Below are 6,123 nucleotides of genomic sequence, written 5' to 3'. Positions count from 1 at the left end.
TATATATATATATATATATATATATATATATATATATATATATATATATATATATATATATATATATATGTTTCTGTTTGTGTGTATAAAATTATCACCAGCTGTATATGAAAATCAAAAGGTTTTGCAAAACTAAATATTTTTTTCTGTTCCAATAGTAACACATTTTATTAGCATATTTGCATGTGAAAACATGTCATAGTAACATGGCTGTAATACCTCTGAAGATGTTTCAACAAAATCAAATGTCCTGTTGTTGCCCAGTAGAGGCATAAACAAAATTCCTTATACTAGAAGATCGCTGAATTTCCATTGAACATGAGATACATAAAACATAAATTAATCGTGTGTCATTTTCTGTAGATATGCAAGTAAGGTGACAGATCATTGGCTCCCTGGAATTTACAGGCAAAGTGTTTGATTGAGAGCCATTTTAAGATTTAAGGTTTTGCCAGATTCTCGTTCCTATCTGTTTAAATCATCTAAAACTCATCTACATGACAGTTTTCTATCTGATATCCTGGAAACTAATATGAATGCATGCCTGAATAATTTTTAAAAGAAAGTGATTTTTCCAGTAGGAGGACAAGTTTCATTTAGCAATTAGCCGCTCTGCAAGTTTTTCTGAAAATTATGCCAAATACAGAATAAACTTATAAAGTGGTTCAGAAAAATATCAAATTTTGGGTAATAGATGTCCATAAATGCTCTTCTGAAAAAAAAAGTGTTGACAGATTCTCAGAGTAGTTTGTGTAGCCATTTTATTAAAAACTTGTGGCTTATGGGACTAGAATGTAGCTGTTGATCACCATATGCTCTGTAAATGATTTAATAGATTAACATAAATATGAACAAGCCCAGAGCTATGCTGTCTGGAATATATCTTTAAGTTAGATATAGGATGGAATGGCAGACAATACCTACACTTCTTGTTCTTCTGTGATTCAGTCTTTGTTTAATATTGTTCATCGTCAGAGTTGAGTTTCTAGCCATCTATTTTAATGGCTAGAACAATTTTCTTAATCCAAAACCTGCTTAGCCATGTGGTGTATTTAAATGGTGCTCTTGTGTATGTGAGAGAAAGGTAAACAAATATATTGTTGATACGAGATGAATACAATTTGCATTTAAAATTAAGTACAAATCACTTTTTGCTGGATGATCTGAGTTAGCTAGATATGTCCACATAATCAGTTCTTGAATTTTAAGATGAAATCAGATTTAAAATCAGTTTGCAGATCAAGCTCTGGCTTGAGTCCAATCTTACTTTTTTATTTTTAATGTATTCTTTCCTTAAAATTTTTAGAATATATGCATTTCTGCTTAAATTTTATGTATACCCCAAAGGCATAAAAAAACCCAGCTGAGACAGAAAACCAAAAAATAGAAAATGCTGGTTGTCAACTACTCTCCCTCTAACTGGGCTGCAGAGAGAAATAATATAGGCCATGGCTTATCATAGATAATTACTTTGTAAATAAAAAATATGTGGCTAGATCAATCATTGGAATATGAACTGGAGAGCAGGTATTTGAAACCTTGTTAAGATTTCAAATGAATGGCAAAGCAAATAGGTAGACAGCAGCACCATAGATACTTACTTTGGTCCACCTAAACATTGAATGTTGGGACACACTCTCTTTCTTCTTTCTCCACAACCCCAAAATCTTTTTTAAGGTAAGCAATTAAACATTAATCTTCCTACAACATCTGAACTCTATATGATTCCTATATTCCTACTTCTTTCTTTTGAAGGTTAGACTGGGATGGAAGGAGAAATGTCTTTGTGCTTTTGTATAAATACTGACTCCCCGTCTTTTCTTTATCCATTTGAAATCTTCCCATACGGTTACTTCGTTTTCACATGAGTACGTATATTTTTTGATGTCCAATCAGTAGTAATCTTCCAAGACTACACTTGTGAGAACTGGCATATTACAAGGGTCTGAAAACATTATTCTTAATTCCTGTAAATAGTTATATTTACAGAGGAAAAAGAGTTATTGCGCTTGGTTCAACTTTTGAGTTATATCTGTCAGAAATAAACCTAAGGCCTAATGGACTTGCAGAATAAGGAGATTCTTGGCACGCCAGATTTAGTTAAAAGGAGCAGGGGGGGTGCAAAGAAGATTCATGGTGCTTAAACTGCATGTAGAAGTACAAGCCAGTGGTTATGAATCAGAATTTTGTGTATATATATAGGTCATTAATTCTATACTATGAGAAAAATATATACATAAAATGGAAAATTCCCTTAGTCCAGCTGCCAGAATTTGAATTCTGCTTATTTTTTATGTAGGATAAGGTTACATAAAAGTGATTCTGGGGATTAAAAACAAGTGTTTGGGGGATAAAAGTGTAACTTCACAGTTCTCCTGTGAAACTGAATCACCCATGATGAAAGGCTCTTTGACTAGTCAGGAAAGTTTGAGAAAGTGAACTTCTGTATGTGCATATGCATATGCCCAAGCAGAGTGCAAGCTTTAAATGCATAAGTTCCAGGTTGTACTGTTGAAATCTTAGGGTTTTTTTTTATTTTTTTTAGTCCAATAAACTACTTCCTTTAATGATTTAATGAGGGAAACTACAGGACCTCTTACCGACACTAAACCTCGACATCTACCGTATGTAGTTTCATCTGTCTGCTTAGACTTGAATACGTCCAAATATAACAGAACTGACAGTCGGATGTAAATGGAAGTCTCGAGAGAAAACTCATGTTTTAAACATCCGAAAGAAACAGGATTTCTTCGGAGTTCTCATTCAAAAAGAGTAATGGTTTTCTGAAATGCAGTGCCTTTTTGCTAATGTCAATCTTAGTACAGTTCCAGTGACTTCAAATTACGCTAAAATACTTTTTGAATTGCCTGTAAATGTTATCTCAAAATTCAGTTGGTTGGCTATGTATTTGTAGCTATGAATATACTTCAAAAAAGATCAGATGCTGTTTTATTTGGAATGAAGCTGCCTAGATGATACTAACTTTAAAGTACAATCATAGAAATAATCTTCACTATTACTAGCAAGAGTTGTTTGGCAAGTGGGGAGCTACATAATGGAGTAAATGACTGAATGAATGAACAGTATGAATGGATCAATATGTTATGTTATAAAAAAATTATCTTTCAAGCTTCCAGATCAAGCTTTATGTAATTTTCTTCCAGATATTATTTCAGTGAGCTGGATTCTTAAAAGTATTTTTGTTTAGTCATTTTATTTTGATAATGCAAAAGCTTCCGTCATGGTAATTTTTTACCTATTTCTTAATCAAACTTCTCAAATATTTTGCAGTATAACTGTAAATTCTGTCACAGACCAAAAACTGACCGAGTAGTAAGATTCTGCAACATGTGGGAAAGTATGCATATGGAACCAATACTTAGCATCTCTCCTTGTGGTAAGAGATTGCAAACTAAGAACCAAGACACTAATTCCAGTCACTGAAAAAGCGTCCCCTCCTCCAAGTTATAATACAATTTTCAAGCATATTTTTACAACCATAAGAGCTGGAACATTTTCTTTTTTAAAAAACAAAAACCAAGATGTTGAGTTTCCCAGGAAGCATTTTGCACTTTCCCTAATCCCTATGGAATTCTGACATGCAGCCATGAAGATGATTTGGTGTTTGGATTACCCTAACCTAACCCTTCTTAAAGCTTTAAAAATCTTCAGTAGAAATGCAGAGAGTAATTGAACGTGGCTTGTATTTTTTAGTAGAGCTGAATTTATTGTATTGCAATCACTGTAAATTAAATATTGCATTGCATTTTTTTTAAAAAATCCTACCTCATATCATGCTTTTCTTTAAAAACAAAACAAAAGTATGCTTATTTTTAAAATCAGGGTAGTTCCTTTTCAAAATGCACAAAGCCAGCAGTGCAAAGGAATTATCTTAGGCAACTGAGAATGGCCCCTTGAAGCAAAGCAAGGCTGTTCAATATTCTGCATGTAGTGCTAGAACGCTGCTGTTTTTCACCAATTCTGAGTCTCCAGATGTGTTGGATTACAACCCCCATAATCCACAGTCTCCATGAGCTTTGCCTATTTTTTTACATCACTACTTTAATTACTGCTACATACATTGGTTTAGTACTTCAAAATCTTAAAATCATATACTATACTGAACTTAATCTTAGTTTTAGAAATGTTCAGTGATTCACTGATCACTCGGTCTCGTAGTTATCATCCTTAAAGAACATTTAGTGATGTTAGATAGTATGGCCACATAGCTTTTTAAAATGAAACATTTTAGAGTGGGAATGTTTCGAGCTTAGTTATTATTTTGGCTTAATGAAAATTAACATTTAACTTTGTAAAATCCTAGGAACAATCTCTGTTCCTTAATAAGGGAAAAGTTGCCTGATTATAAAAATGCAGCATTGAAAGTTAACATTCTTCTTATGCATGTCTTTTCAAAGATCTCCAGTAAACATTAGCTATAACTATAACTGATTCATACAATTTTTCTTCTTCACATCATTTATTTATATCAACATCTTTTACATCTGTTTGATTCTGAACGGAATATGTACTATGCCCATATATGCTTTAATTGAATAGCTTAATCATATTTTTGTCCCATTGTATATTAAACTGTAGAAAGCATAACATATCAGCCAAAGCAGATACATTGTATTTATTGAGTTTGATACATTGATACAAAAACCTTATAAGAATTTATCAACACACTACTGATAACGTACAATTTTAATTGTTGCTGAATTTACACTGAGTGCAGTAATATACATCAGATTTGAAAATGGATAAATCTGAGTACTGTACAGGGGTAAAAAAAAAGGCTTCTACTGATAAAATATTGCCACTTGGGTTGTGAAAAATGTTTCAATGACATTGAAATCAGACTAGAATTTGTTGCACTGATTTCTAAAGGGCATAGAGCACACATTAAAATTGCCACTTATTCCAAGTTCAAAATTTGCATTGAAAACTGTCAGCTATGGTTGGCAACATTACCTGAAAGACAGCTGGCCCAACACCATTAATCTGGTATAATGTACAATGGTAAGAAAATGTCAGATGTTTGGGGATCAAAATGTTGAAGCTCAATAATACCTGTGGGAATAGGGTACATATTCTTGAACATGCCCCAGAGTTAATTTCTTAGCATGCAAATTCATGTGGAAAGTGTTCCTTGAGCATGAAAGCAATTGCTTTGACATTGTATACCAGTTATAGATGATCAGAATTGGAAGCTGTTGCATATTTTGCATGTTTTTCTCTCAAATATTTTTGTTACAGGTTGACTCTGAACACCTGAATATTCTTTCTTTTTGCCTTTTTTCTAATGAATGTCAGGTTTTAGCTCTAAAGCATGGCAAAGGCTGAAATTCTAAATATATTATGGAATAAACACCATTGGATGCGAGTGAGCAGGATTTCATTGCAAAAGCAGATAGAGATTTGATGAGTTCTGTAAAAAATATCAATTACATTTCTACTTATATGAAAAATAGTTGCATAAAAATGTACTAGTTTACAGGTTCGGTCTAAAAGGATTGGGTATGACTTCCACCAATGTATGAATTCTGTAAACAGTGGTTTTTAGATGTCCATGTATCAGACAGAGCTGATCAACTGATGCTAGTTTGGAAGGGAGAGCTTTCCTCCATTTTATAGATCATTGTGGAAAACTGTTGAGTGAAATTTGGAGACCACTATAATGGAGAATTATTTCCCAAATGTCAAAACAGAAGAGGCTGAAAAAAAATGAAGTAAATAGATGACTTGAAATGTACATTAAACTAAAATCAGTTCTTTAAATAATTTGCATCCCATTTGTTAATAGCTTTGTTGTGTCGGCTTATTTGTAAACATTTATCTTTCCATCTCGTGCAAAAAATGTTTCTTTTTAAATATGGAAGTACAAATTGGTGCATGTAGAGTACTTTGAAATTATTTCATAATAAAAGGTGTACATTTTAAATACATCTATAAGATCTGTCTAGAAAATGTATTTACTCTTACACGGGTGATGTAAATGTTTGAACAATTTCTCTTGCTTGCTTAATAAACACTTCATACTCTGAATTTGTTGCTCGTATTTCACTAGTGTGCAGTTGCATTTTAGAATTTTTTAAAAAAACAAATTTGAACACTGGACAA

The sequence above is a fragment of the Protobothrops mucrosquamatus genome, unplaced genomic scaffold (genome assembly GCF_001527695.2).
Source record: "Protobothrops mucrosquamatus isolate PMUCROS unplaced genomic scaffold, P.Mucros_1.0 scaffold1096, whole genome shotgun sequence".
In the NCBI taxonomy this organism is placed as follows: Eukaryota; Metazoa; Chordata; class Lepidosauria; order Squamata; family Viperidae; genus Protobothrops; species Protobothrops mucrosquamatus.
Note: the sequence above shows the minus strand (reverse complement) of the source record.